Source organism: Ambystoma mexicanum, chromosome 3p (assembly GCF_040938575.1).
Source record: "Ambystoma mexicanum isolate Mex_15411 chromosome 3p, UKY_AmexF1_1, whole genome shotgun sequence".
NCBI classification, from domain to species: domain Eukaryota; kingdom Metazoa; phylum Chordata; class Amphibia; order Caudata; family Ambystomatidae; genus Ambystoma; species Ambystoma mexicanum.
The window spans coordinates 916106929-916122684 of NC_090925.1; positions in this window are offsets into that span (position 1 = coordinate 916106929).

Here is a 15756-nt window from a genome sequence, read left to right on the forward strand (position 1 = left end):
AAGATGAGGAGAGGGCCCAGAGGGGCTGAAGTCATATGCGGTGGTGGGAGGATATTTACCTCGGTCGGCCACTCTTGAACACAGCCCTCCTGTATTTTCAGGCAGAACCTTCCCCGCAGGCCACATCTGGGAACCACTGAGAAGGATACCAGCGACCAACCCGGCTGGGTGGCGTCCCCTTGGATACCAGGTGAGCGTAACACGTAGGGTGTGAGGTGGTGGTCCGACCCAGGCTGATTCCTCAATGCATATAATGCAAGGGGCAAGCAATACAGCCATCCCTTCTTCAGTGTCAATTTCAATTTCGCAATTCTCTCCTTAAGGAGACCATTGAGTCTCTCACATATTCGGTTTGCTTGTAGGTGATAAGTGGAAGAAAACTTGTGCTTAATATTCAGTAATAAGCTAATCTGTTCAAATACTTCATTAACAAAATGGGGCCCATTGTTGGATTTTAGCACCTCACACACTCCTCATCTTGGGAACACTTCTCGGACTAAAAACTTTGCTGCGCAAGTGGCATCAGGGTGTGTACAAGGACCTGCTGCGATCCACCTTGAAAAGGGACACACCACCACTATCATATACCTGTATCAACTACATACTTGCAGCATATCAACATAGTCAATATGTAAATGCTGAAAAGGACCGTTCAGTCAAGGAATCACTCCTCTGATTGTTTGCAGTGTATGCCAGGCGGTAAACCTTTGACATACGATGCAACTTACTACATAAAATGCAACGTGTTCTAAAAGGTTCGGTACAAACCATTCCTCCGAAATAGCTGCTGTGAGGCTTTCCCTACTTACATGCGCAGGGTAGTGCAGCTGTTCAAGCGCTACCTTTAACAAGACTACAGGCATCCCTGGCTTTCCAGTGCTGTCCTGTCGCCACAATGCTTCAGAGGTCGACAGGGAGCACCCCCTTCCTTTCCACAATTCTTGCTCTTCCTGTGGTGCATTACCTTGAACTTCCATCAGCTGTGTCCTTGACAAATGATTAAACATTTATTTTACAATCATAATTGCCCCTCCTTTTCCAACGTGCTAGCCCTGCGTGCATGGTTGACATCACATATGCAGAGTCACTGTACACCGTTACTTCCTGTCCTGCATGATTTTCGAGCGCAACAATAAGCACCACTAATTCTACTGCGTGCGCTGAAAAGTGAGACGCTAGTGTTGCACTTGCTACAAAGTCAAATTCCCTGTTTGCTCTGTGCCTCACCACGGCAGCACCTGAACGCCTTTCCCCATCAGTATGATCAATTTTAGAAGAACCATCAATAAAGAGAATCTTCCCTCCTGCTAATGCATTTTCCTTTACGCGTGGGATGTCATCATAGAATTCCTCATAGCGCAATCATGCACATGCTCACCCTCTGCCATAGGTTTGGCTACAAATGTGGGAGGGTTCACTCTTTTACACCTAACTATTTTAATTGCTGTATTTGATATAACTACCTCATATGCATAAGCTCTTGGAGATGTTGATGTACCCTTAGGTTTTTTCCAAAATGGCAATCAAAGTAGGCTCAACAAACAATGTCATAGAACACCCCATCACAATACTAGTAGACTTCTCTATTGCGAACACGGCTGCTGTCAGCGACTGTTCGCAAGGAAAGTGTCCTCTCCTAACTGGATCAAAAATCCCACTGTAATATGCCAGGGGTTTGTACCCCAATGTAGTCCTCTGTGGAAGCACTGCTGTCATGACTGTCCCATTCGTGTGTGAAAATAAAAAGAACTCCCCAGCATAGTTGGGAATCCCTAAAACTGGAGCTGTACAAATTGCTTTCTTCAACTCTTCAAATCCTTCCTCCATTTCCTCAGTCCATTCTATCTTTTCCATATTCACTTGTGCTGTCTTCCAAGCCTGCAAAGGGGGTCTTGAGTACGAACAATAATAAAATACCCATGCTCTAACATAGTTGCATAATCCCCAAAACTGCTGCATTTGCTTTATCGTGTGCGGTTTTGATGTTTTCATAATCGCCTCAGCTCTTTCATTTGTGACTCTCTTTCCCTCATGTGAAATCAACTGACCTATGTACAACACCTCTTATTGACAATATTGCAACTTCTCTTTGTCCACTTTATATCTCTTGTCTGCCATGATAGTCATTAACTGAATTAAGTCTTGTCTGCACTCGTCTTCTGTTGTACTACAAACCAAAATATCATCTACGTACTGTAGCACAAAGCTTTTGAAATCAATATTGCCTAAGTCCATCTGGAGGACCCTATTAACGATCGATGGAGACTCACAGTACCCTTGGGGCAAACGAGTGCTCTTTAGTTTAGTTTGTCGAAACATAAATGATGTAAGGTCTCGAGGGTCCTTATGCAACGGGATTGAGAAAAACGCATTTTTCAAGTCAATCACCATAAAATATCATGCTTCTGCTGGGATACTACATAGAATCGTCACTGGATTTGGAACTAAAGGAAACTCTGCCTCTACAATCTGGTTAATCGTCTCATATTTTAAATAAATCTCCACAACCCTCCCTTAAATTTCTTCACAGGGTACACCGCGGTATTACACATTGACTCTGACGTCATGAAGCTATCTTTTTCCATCAGGGCTGAAATAATCTTAAAAATACCCCATCTGCATTTGGAGACAGGGGGTACTGTCTTGCTTGAGGTAAAATTGCTCATGGCTTCAGCTTAATCTTAACCTCCCCTATCCCCTTCAATAGTCCTACATCATAGGGGCCTGTAGTCCATAAAACACTTGGCACCTTTTCCAAGTCCTCATCGAAAAATGCTGGATGCTGCCTCACTTTCACCATTCTCTGTGGGATCTCTCTTTTCTCTATTCTGATCCAATATGTAATACTCATCTCGAATATTACTTCATCATCTGATGGATCATCCCTAAACATATCCTTGTCAGTGACGGCAGTTAATCTATACCCTTCCCCAATGACAATAACTGTCCTCGATGGCCTGCCCTCATCATTGGTTCCTTCGAGCATGCCCGTTGGCCTTTTCCCCTTGTTCTATGGCTGTATTTAACTCTATGGGAATAGTCTGCCCCCCCTCTTTGTCCATAGGTATATGTGACCTAAACAAAATTCATCAGGTATTCGCATAATCTTTCCCACTAATCCGGGTAGCCATATCAAAAGAATGCGTACATCATAAAGAAAAACTACTGGCTCTAGGGGCATTCCTTGCAGAGCCATTTGCCCTGTAAACGCCAATTTAAATTTCCCCACATTCGTATAGTGTATCCCTGTAGTAGAACACACTATGCTTTCATCAGAAAAAGAAATCGTCATGTTAAGCTTCGTCATTAAATCTCATCCTAAAAAGTTAACCAGTGTCTGCCTTGAATACAATAATGGAACAGACATGTCACACTCTCCTACAGAGACTGGTAATTCATCAGTAAAAGGAACTCTGCTTGTAGCTCCAGAGAAACCTTGATCATTCATGGCATTTCCCGACATTGGGTATCTTCACTCTCGTATACATGAATGAGTAGCCCTAGAAAAGAAAAAGATTTGCCTCCTATCGTCACATCAACCTTTGGTTCTTCTTGGGGGTCTAGTGTCACTGATAGTACTGAACACATCAAGTCGCCCTGTGAGCTGTCCTATTGTGGATACATGCATATCCCCGTACCTGTGAAAGGACTTCCCCTACCACGGTGACACCCCCTACTGTAGGTGTCAATAGCTGCCCTGTGTTTGCATTCTGCTGTATCTGCATGGGTGTGTGCTGCGACTGCCCTTGCGGCGGATACAATGGTGCTCGCTGTGGTTGTAATGCCCGTTGCATTCGTGGATCTTATGCTTGATATACTGTCTGATCTTGTGCAAACCCGTCCCTAGCCTCTGAGCTATATATTGGAGGATAAGCTGTCCCACTCTTGAGAATCGCCCATTTTGTACATACCCTTGGATTCCACATGTGTGCGCACTGCGCCCTGTCATCCCGCATGTCCAACATACAGGAGGAGCTCTTCTGAGTAGCCCCCCTTGATTAAATCCTCCTTGCATATTCTGATTATCATTCTGCATATTCTGAAAGCCGCCTTGGTTATTCTGAAAACCACCCCTTCCTCCCTAGCCCATTCCTCTGCCTTGTGGCATAAATCCATTCCCTCCTTGATCCATCTGGTGTTGATTATTCGCCTGCGATGTACCCACTGTTTGCTGCATTCCCAATCCTTCTCTGCTTGTCAGCACTGCCCCTTCTATGGCATACTTTGACAATTTCTTCTGAACTAACTTGGCTTCTTCAAGTTTTCTAGCATCTTCCTTCTTCCTATTTTTCTCTTGCAACAGCCGACAGTGATGCACTATGGTCAACTGTATTTCTGCCCATGGCCTTGCTTCCATTCCCACTAATTTCTTGAGCTCTCTCTGTACCAGCTCTGGCAGTCCTTGACATAAAATGTGGCAGAATAATGCCACTGTCTTCCTCCATGGTTCCAGCGTTTCAAGGGTCCACCGTTCCTGAATGCTTTGAATGTAAGCAAGCAGATCTTCGTCTTCTTTCATCTTACATGCCATAATTGCACCCATATCTGATATGTCAGGATACTGAACCCTGAGCGCTCTCTGGACATCTGCTCTACAATTGTTAAATGGTGCTCCATCGTGCGCTGTATTCTGTGCCATGACACGCGAATAGCCTGCTCCCATCCAAATATCATCAGCCTTTTCCCCAAGAGTGGCTGCTAGGAGACCCTTAATGTCCCCTATTGCTAAAGTATTTCCCACTGTTATTTTCACTAACTCATAAATCCACTTAACCGCACCTGCCGTTAAACTAGGAAGTTTACATCTTAAGTTATCCTTATCCATTTGCGGCTATGGAATATACTGCAGTCTTGCCCCTTCTTTCTCCAATAAGGGGAATTGCGTGAACCCAAATCCACAATCGGCTCCCAATGTCTGCCTATCCATAGTGGGTACAATGGTTCCTGATTGCCTGCTACCTGGCAATGACCTCATCCTGCTCAAATATGGTGTCGATTCTCCCTTGTTGCTATGCGATCATCCTGTAGGAGGCTCTGGATATGCTATAGGGTCTGGTGACCTATCCTTAGGCTGCTCTAAATCGGACCATCTTACTTCCTTGTCTGTCTGCAAACATCCCTCTGGACCGCATGCACGTCCTCCCTATTCCCCTCAGAAGGTTTCTCTCTCTTCGTTTGACATATCTAGCCCCCAGCTAGTATGTTTTCTTCACATTCACCCTTATTTAAAGCCAGCCTGCCCAAGGACAAGTCGCTGTGCTCGAGACTAAACAGGTCTCTTTCCCCACTTCATGATTGGAGGGCCAGGAATCGGTCTCCCTTCTCTTGGCTTCCCAATTTACTACTTTCTCTTAAATTTTGATAAGCCTTATGGATCCTATCTCTGATGCTCCGTATGTCAAAATTCTCTTCTAGGGCTATCCTAGATTGCCTTGACGTTGCTCCCTGTGATGGGAGGAACGCCTCTATATTTCCCAGTGATATTACTGGACTTGGTTCCATTAACTCTTTCTGAATGCGATCAATATCGTGCTGCCATTATTTTCTATTTCGCTGTATTTCTCTGTCTAATTCTCTTTGCTTTCTCATTTCCCATCCAACACTTTCCTCTTCTTGTCTTTTCTCCTCCCTTCTTTCGTTTGCTGTTTGCCCTTCTTATTCCCTTCGTCTTTGCATTCTTTTATCCCTCAATTTCTGCACTTCCTCATCTTCTCTCTTCCCTTCGTGCCTGTCTCGTTCTTCGATTGCTCTCTGTCTGTTGTCATACTTCCTTTGCTCCTCTGCCCATTCTTCCTTTCTTTGCTGTTCTTCCTGATACATCTGTTCTCCTTTTTGGCTATTCTTACTCTTATGCTCATCGTTTTTCAGTCTTTTCTCTTGTTCCCTGTCTTGTTTATCCTATTTGTCTTGATTTTCCTTTGCCTGACTTCCTCAATACTTTTCCCGTCGAGCTTGATTAATATCTGTCCACCCATCCATACAAGCATTACCTCGCCAGCTCTATCCTTTTCTCCTTCCCATCTCTTAATCTTTCGTTCCATGTCTTTGGTTACATTAGATGGTTCACTTTTCTCCTCCTTTTCCTGTAAGACCTTAAAGATCTCCTCCTTTCTTCTAGTCTCTTCTGGACTATCTTCCCTGCTGTAAGCAGGTGGTTCATATATAGGATTGTTATACCATGTAACTGCTTTTAGTTCCTTTAACGGATACAATCCTACATCTTCTGTACTATCGCCGTTTGCTTTTGGTGAGGTAAGGGGAGCAGAAGGCTTAACACCTTCCTCCCTGCTCTGAGTGAGCATCCATTCCTCTGGCGGCGGATCCTCTCGCTCCTCCAGGTACATTTTCCAGAGCTCTAAAATAGCTAACCTATTTTCCAATTTCTTTAACGTGTACGCAGCGTGCAAGTATGTGGTCATGTGTTGCAACACCGCTTTTGACGGCAATCCCCCTTGTGGCCATGGCATGAACCTCTTGTCTGCTGTGCCCTTTACCCAGTCTGCACTACACTGTTTCAGCTTAGGCATGTGTTTTGCCAGTGTTTTGCACAAGTGCATCAATGGAGTAAATTCTCCCAGTGTGACTGTCAATACTTACCAGCATTTTTTACACAGAATAAGTTTCAGAAAAACAACACATATGAGCTTCGCCGCTCAAACCCTCTACTTCTCAATGATCTCAATCTACTTTTTCAGTCGGCACCGACAATGACTCGAAAATAGATAACAACTTTTTATCTCTGCTTCAACCTCACAATTTATCCTTGTCGCTCTTCGACACCTGTTTTCAATCACAAAATACACAAACAGGCAGACTAGTCGACTTTTCAGATATATACCAGGGTACTCCTTTTCTCATGGCCCCTAAAGTCATTCCCTATCATAAACCTGTTTATGTGCCGCCTAAGAACACCCCATTGGGGCTTTGAAAGGACATCTTCTAGACCTGCATTGAGGTAGGAAACTGGGCTTTACATACGCTCCTCGTTTAAACACTCCTTGTTATATACTTAACGTTCTTTGTTTATTTTAGGCAACCTCCCGTTACTTTTCTTTGTTACCACAATCCCATTCCCTTATTTTGCCAGTCCCCTCAATTGACTCACCATTTGCTCTCCAGCTCAAGGCCTTCGGTATCGTCTCCTCTCCTCTAATCGACCACTGTCACCTTCCGTCTGCTCAGTGCCTGTGGAAACCAGGAGCAATTTTGTCAAAGAGGGACCCGTCTCACCTGTATCAATCTTCTTGCAGGTTTTCTATATTGGCCGCTCTCCACAGGAAATCTCGTGATCTTCCGGCTAGATCGTCCAAAGCACTGGAAACCTACTAATCAATGGGTCTTGTCAAACCATCCTCCTTCTGCTACCACATGAACCCGTAGGCCCTTTAAGCGAGGTAGCGCTGTATGAGATGGATGGGGATGCAGAATTTACTCTTACACCAATAATAAGACAGACTCAGGAAGTTGGAAAACTTTTAGCTGTTTTATTAACAATTATCTAAAGCAGGGAGTACAACGGACATCAACGGACGTTCGATCAACGTTTTACATGAAAAAAACACAGTTATATAGTAAAATCTCATCATTATTGAAGTCATACTACGTGGCACAATAAGAAAACCTACGTTGAATTGTGGTTGGTCTACGGGGAACATCTAGGTATACTTCACATGCGGGATAGGATTATGATTGGATCTCAAAAGTCAGGTGGACAACTATGCCAACCCCTAGTGCAAGTCATCTTCAGTGTCATAAAATACACAATGTTTCATTGGCTTTCAAACTATAGAGCACCCTCTATGATTCATTGGCACGCTTGTACCCTTCTGGAATATTCCACTCGCCAGCAGCACGCAAGCTGGTACCCTAGGTACGGGTGGGTTGGACTTGACCATGCCTCCCCACCCAATTAGCCCATCATTCATCATCACGCCTACTGTCTGCCATCCGATTTGTCTTTGAACTCGGCCTTGCAAAGTATCGCCGCTCCTGAGAATAGAAGGGAGTGTGAGCATGGTCCTATCTTCAAGTCTCCATTTAGATTGCCCAAAGTCTATTTCCATCTAGACCATGTGACAGATGACCGTCTATGAGCTCTTTGTTTCGTATTTAACATTATTAAATGAAAAAAACCTGGCACTTCTAGTATTTTTCCATTGCACCTCAACAGGAGCTTGCCTCGCTTCTCACATTTATTGTATCTTCTTGAATAAATAACCAGTTTCTTGGCTGCCCCAACCTTTGACACCGGGCCAGAAAAGCCTTCTCGATTCTTCCTTCATCGTCAGTTATTTTCTTGTGCTGCAGCCCTTCTGTTTATGGGGTCCTAGTTTGCTTAAAACATGATGTGGAACATCCAGATTCTATAAATATATATATATTGGCCAAACCGCCTGCAGTCTATTCACAACGTATAGCCAGCCTTCATGATTACTTAGTCTACTTGTGTTTCAGCATCTGTACAGTTATAAAACAGCTTGCATTTCTTCAGTGCTCTTCGTACGTGCAATCTTCATTCTGCACATGAAATGTTGCTCAATTCTTTACTTCGGCATCAGATTCTATAAGGTCCATCCAACTTCTTCATTGGCATCTCTTCTTGATGCGTAATCTATGCTTCACGTGACGTCACCAGTCTTCTCTTTAATTCATCATCACACATCTCCCGGAATTTCTCCTAAGAGACTGCCATCTCTCTGTGGATACATCATGTATGGTTTTCTCAATGGATACCTTAATTTCTGAATTCTTCGCTGTATAGGTATCATTGCTGGTGTTGTGCATGTCGCAATTTCCGGTTTCCAACATATAGGCAAAATGGGGGCGGCCATTCCGGTAGAGGCACTTGTCTCCTCCTCTACACTGCAATACTTTAGAATGAGGGCTGATGGAAAGCGGTTGTGGCCAATGTTCCCTCAGGAGCCTGAAACCCATTCGCTCATAGATGCCATTGTTATGGGAGGCAGACCTAGGCAAGTTGTGTGTAGACTGTATAAATGAACGTTTGATGCTCCGCCAACGAGGATTACTGTACGAACAAGGTGGGAATGCGACCTGGGGGTCCAATTCTCAGAAGTTCAATGGCTGGAATGCTGTGCACTCACTAAAAAGGTGTTGTTGTATGCCTGGTATAGGCTGATGCAGTTTCAACTGCTGAACCAGCTATATTACACGCCAGCAAGACTTGCTAAATTCACTACAGGCGTATCTGATGCATGCATGAAATGCAGCCATGCCCAGCGGACACAGTGCACATGTTTTGGAATTGTCCTGTTATACACAGCTTTTAGGAAAGTGTGGCTGCAACTCTGCGCGAGATGTTAGAGATTCCCCCTACATTAGCACCGTCAAGTACCTCTTGAAGGACATAGGCAAAGTTTCAGTGGTGGTCAGATGACTTTTTAATGTAGCATGTGTCATAGCAAAGTAATGTGTTCTGTTCTTCGATACTGGTCGAAAAGTGGACCGACACATGCTGAGTAGTTGCACGATCTTATAAATACCTCGGACGGGGAAGAAATGTACGTAGCCTCAGTCTCTCCAGTGTGTAGGCCCAAGGACATTTGGACAAACTTGCAGATCTTTTTGGCATCTTTGGGTGGACCTAGGTCGGGAGCAGGTGTGATTGGACAAATGTGGAGGGCTTCTCAATCGACTCTCTAGTGGCAAAACGATTTTAGTTCTTCTTTCTCCCCTACCTATCTTCATACAAAACTATTTTGGTCTATTCAACTGTACTTTTATACATGAACATGCCTGTGTTACTGTCTGTAACGTGTCACTACAGTGCCTCTCATGTATATGCTTACTCAACTGCCCAGTGATGTTTGCCTTTAACTTTATTTAAAAAAAAGAAAATTAAAAAATAGAATTGTTACTACTAAACCAGTCTTCTAGTAAGGTGGCTACATGCTCGACTAGATCAATTTTGTACAGAGCAAACGGATTCCAGTAAACATTTAAGATCAGGAGGCCCCACCTTAAAAAAATGGTTCTGCATTGTTTTATAGGGCCATTGCAAGTACACCAGGATGAGACCTGTCCCATAGTCAGCAATCTGCGCCTATCTCATTTACCTTGAGTAGCCCGCTGCATAACGATGGTGTACTCATTCAGCATGGGAGCTTCGTTTAGCCATACCTCTTGCAGGTTGCATTACTATGGATTCCTCCTGACCTACCCCAAACAAATGCTTGCATCATCTAGTATTCATGACACTAGATGAATACTCAAATCCTATGCTCCAAATCTAGTACCTGATGTTGTTTTATCAGACCCAAAGAAGGCTGGTACCCACAACTAATCTCTCACCTCCGTAGGCCTACTGCCCATTCGCTCTTTGTTACAGCTCAAATCACATCAAGCTCTCCTCCCCATTGTTTCCATTCTACCCTTTCGTGCAAAACCACCAAAGATGAAAACATAGCCCACTTGGTACAAGTCATAACCCATAGTGAGTAATGCCTCTCTTTCCTTCAATAAGAGGTCATGTACTAACTTAGAAAGGATATGTAACAAAACTACATTGGTATGCTTTTCATCCTTTAATTCGACCTGTACCAAGTACAATGAATAAACGTTTCTTAGCATGGGTATATGATGAAATAGAGTCAGCACATTGCCTCGATTGAGTACGATGATGGAAGAATCCTCAGCAAAGATTCATGGCTCAGCACTCTGTCGACAACTTACTCTTTATAAACCATATTATACTTGTTCACCTTGCCCCCATTTTCTGATTTAGATGCAGCCTGGTTAGACCTTGACATTCTCCGCTCCCTCAATGGCTGCAGAGGTTGAGTTCCAAATGTTTTATGTATGCTAAATGGTTTAGATAGCATATATGCCATAGACAAACTTTCCTCTAACAGTTTCGAGTTATCCACACCCACAGGCGGAACTAACTGCTGTACATCCTCAGAATCACATCCCCTTCATCATGTGTAGAGAGATTTACGAACGCCAGACTTAGGTCCAATGCATTTGGTTTTTCCAGAAAACATAATATAGCCTTTTGCCTAGACTTGGTTCTCCTCTGATCAAAGTTCTCAACTTTTTAATTTTGAGGACCTTTTTTACTTGGTGTAACCTCAACGTAATCCGCTTTAGATCGAGATGACAGAAGTTGATTTCTGCGCTTCCTCAAAAAAATGTTCCTCTTATTTCCCCCGCCTTTTGAAGCAACTAACGTCTCTTGGTTCTCAGTTGTCAAATCACTATTCCCTGGCATAATCATAGAATCCACAGATTCTCCCCACCCCATCTGCACTTCCTGTGCCGTCAGGCAGCCTTCCCGCCCAGAAGAGCTTTGATCATGAATTATGGGTGCAGATGGCAGATCTTCCTGACTGTGTATTTTTAATTTTTTAATTTTATTTGTTTTAACGCGCCAAAACCAGCAGGCATCAGGGCACAGATATAAAGACAACAGAATAAGCGAGTGACAGGACAAGATACAGGCAACAAGGTATGAGTTCCTAAGTGTTTCATGAAAATAGCAGTGTTTTCAATTTTTTCTCGAGTACCAAGAAGTTGGGTTCAAGCCTTAATGACACCCGGAGTGAATCCACTCAAGAGCCGCTTTGACTGGAAAAGAACGTCCAAGTCCATCTGTTTTCTTGACACAGATGGTTTTTATCAGGCTTTGGTCTTTTGATCTTAGAGTTCGGCCTGGTTCATATGGGAGTATTTGCTCTTTTAGGTACGCTGGTGGGCAACCATAGATACAGTGGTGAACCATCGAGGCTGCTTTGAAGATAATACGTTTGTCCATGGCTAGCCAGTGGATCGACTTCCTCTCTTCAGTGACATGATCCCTCCTAGATTTCTTTTTGATAATTCTCACTGTGTCATTTTGAATGCCCTGACATTGGGCTATACAGCCTTTATTTGCTCCCAGCAGTAAGGCATTACCGTAGTCTAGCTTTGAGAGGATAGTGGCTCTAGCAATGATGGTGCAGTTTTTTTCGTTCAGGACAGGTCTTATTTGCCTGAGTAGTCTTTGATAATATCGACAGTTCTTTTTTAGGTATGCTACCTGTGAGTTGGCCCACAATGAGGACTCTCATTCACAAGTTCCCTTTGAATGTCCCCATGAATGTCCCCATCATCTTTCAAACTAGTTTGTACTTTGGTGCGCAGGAGATGGTCACATGCAGATGGTCCATAATATATCTTTCTAAGAAGCATATCTTTGAATTAATTTTTTAAGCTGATTCCTTTACGTCTCTCAAATCAAAGTTAACATTTTCGTACGCTTCAAGCAAAGACATCCGCAGAAAGTTCAGGGCTTGGATAGATGATCCTCCTGGGATTTCTGGGGTTTGGAAATTCGAGTTTCCTGTGTTTCCTCCAGAGAATCTGCAGCATGCATGCTCCTTTGCTTTTCCCATACTTGGGTGATCATACCGTTCAGATCTCTCTTTGTTGATATTTCCACTTATTTTAAGAACAGGAATTGGATAAGGTAGGCTAGCTTTAATCCAATCACTTCTCGGCTTTCACCTTTAAAAGAAGTGGTCACACACCACATATTTGAATGATTGTAAGCTCACCTGGCTCCCACAGAGGCGTCAATCTGAACTGGACAGCTGCGGTCTCCACCAATGTGACGCGTAGGGCCGAGATGACGGAATGGACTGGCCCTCCTAGCTTCGTTTGCTTGGCCCGTAGGAATGTTCTTCTGCAAATGGAGAAAGGGAATTAACCACCCATGGAGATGAAGTAAATCTCCCCACCACGCTGTTCTTCCCACGGAACACCTTTGATGTCCCCTCTTATAGTCTCACCTGATGGTTTGAAAAGATGAGCTCTCCATCCTGCATTGAGCGCAGGGGCGCGTTGATAACCATTTGCTTCACTGGCTCGAAGGAATTGGTGAGTTCCAGAACAATATTGATTCCGAAAAGTACGTAGTTCGTAAGAGTTTAAATGCCTGACTTTCACTCTTGTCCGATTCCTTGCATATTGCAGCTTGACCCTAGTGAAGAGTTCCTCGTGGCAACCGGTAATATTCTGGTAAGGATTTGTATTTCAACACAGTTCGATAAATAATGTCAATATATAACCTGTTGCTTTCTCCCTTATTCAGGCACTGAGAGAAAGTATGAAGTCTCGGGGAATAAAACCTCTGGCGGTAAAATCAGGTAAGTCTAATGTGGTGAGGAGAGTTCCCCAAATAGTCCCTTTGTTTCACCTTGCTGTCCTTTTGTTTCACCTTAGGGGCCGGGGTTCGGCGAAGATGCAGTGGAAGCTGCGCCGACCCGTGAAGAGGAATAGTACCCCCGGTGGTAAAATCAGGTAAGTCTATGGGGGGGTTACTAATATTCCTCTGTGTATTCCCTTGGCTCACCTTGCTGTTCTTGTCTACTCCTCAGGTGCCGGAATGCGGCGGGAACATGCAGGAGGATGCGGTGGAATGTGAACATGCTGCGAAGGCCGGTGAGTTCAGCGCGGCGCTGCAGCAGGCGAGGCGACGCGCATAAAATAACTTCTTTCTTCCAGCTAGAAGGCGCGATGGATCAGGATTTCAGGTAAGGATCAAAGGTATTACTCTTGTTCTAACCTTTTCTCCTTCTTTCTCCCTTTTTCTAGGAGCTCCAAACTCGAGGCGGGCGTGGCAGAAAGACTGGATGCAGACTTGCAGGCACGGTGAGCGTTACGCTGCTGGATGCAGAATAACACGAAGCGTGTGCTGCTATTCGGATGTGGTTTAAATAGCCTCCAAAGTAGTCCCAGGTAAGTATTCCTCCCCAGCCCCGCCCGAGTAAAAAAATAGTCCCTAGGTAAAATAGTTCCTTCCAAGCCTCATTTGGCTTGGAGCTCTTGCAGCATGGTCTGCATCAGGGAGGCTTGCAGCATGGTCTGCATCAGGTAAGTTCTACTCTATGAGCCTGGCGCCTATGGCGCCAGGACTGACTCTCCATATGAGCCTGGCGCCATAGGCCCCAGGACCGCACCCAAACAGCCCCTAGCAGGGGTTTTTGGGCTTGCCCAAAATAACTGGATGCCTGCTTCCGGGGTTGCTGGACCTGGTCTGGGTCCCTGGGGGTAGGCATCATGACAATGATCTTTTGGACTTCAACCCTTGAAGAAGAATTCATTGGACGCTGCTAGGAGAGCAGTCCTTTCTAAAGTCTTCCAGTTGTGAGGTGAAGGCAGTTGTTCCAAGGCAGAGGCTAGCTCCGTCCCCTTACCATTCCAGTGGCTGTTGGGGGTGAACTCTGCTGCTGGATCAAGACCTGCATCTCTGCCTGCTACACTGTTTCCCAGGACCTCACCATGCTGCAGGATCTCCGAAGTTGTATGCCAGCCTCCCCCATGTTTCTGAGCCCAGGTAAACAACTAATATTGGTTATTGAGACCCTGGAGTGGGACTCATAGCTCCTGAAAACCAGAACAGCCAAGATCCCTGGGTTTCAACGTCGATCAGCTGCAATCTGTGATTTGAGCATGTTTGGTGCAGAGCGATCCACCATGACCCTTCGATGCTGCATTTGGTACTCATCATTCTTCAAACAGACATTTGCCTGTACAAAAAACCGTTCGCCGTCACATCGCTCCAGCTGAAGCACACTGTTGCCTCGGCTTGAACCAAAAAAGTACTGCTGCCTTGCATTGCTCGGAGCACCATTCAGACTGCCTGCTTTTTCATCGCCAGTCCTATAAGTCAAATGACATGACCCTGGTGTCCCCCAAACAGCAACCTCCGAGCCTCTGCATTGAATCAACTTGCATGCTCGTCCTGGCACCACCTTGCTGCCGTCGAAGCTCGACCTTTGTACTGAACCTGATAATTGTCCGATCAGCACACATCAAGCAGATGATCTAAGCCACAGCAACCTCCCATTCAATCCTAAATCGATGCCAGCTTGCCACATCTTTGAACAGAAACAAATCTACAAATGACGCTGAGAAGACTGGTGCAACACTGTCGAACTACCAAGACATTTGCAAAGGTATTACTGACTTCTATCTGGCCCCCTGATCCATCGTTCAGTCCTAGAGACTCAATAGGTTATTTTAATCCCTTTTGCAACCTCAACAACTTATCACTTTTGAACATTGCAGTCTTTCAATTGCCTGTTCTCCCCCTGGCTCATTATATCCAAGTGCTGAATCTATCTTTGCATATTATGTGCTCCTTCTTCAGGGGTAAGCTTTTACAGTGTTTTGTAGTTAGTTATTATTTGTACATGGTGTACTTGATTAAATTATATATATATATTTTCATAGAACCTTGATTGAACATTACTTTTTTTGGACTGTTATACTTTGCGTTTGGGTTGCTACGGAACTACAGTCGCACCCCTCTTGAGAGTATAGCCTTTCCTCTGCCCACCCTACAACAAAAGGCAAAGGAGGTACATCTCTTATCTTTCCATGTTTTAACTTTATGATTGTGTTGGCTCTTAGTTTGTAGAAGTGTGAGGGCTGGGTAGACGCTTTAGCCTCTAATCATCTCTGCCCTCCTGTAGGTCAGAAGTCAATTGATTACATCGTTCATGTAGTTTTATTGTGGAGAACGTGGCACACAGGTTCCAAGATAGAAGCCAGGCTTGGGATGAACCATGCTTAGTAGTTGATCATGCCCATAAATATATCTGTACCTCGTATGCCTCACAGCTGATTTGGCACCTAGGACTTTAACTGGGACAATGAAACACTCTCTAAAGAGAATGCATATCATATCAGTTCTAGCCAGGATGTGTAGAATTCACCCTTACTCCAATGTAATGTCAGACTTTTGTCGCTCAG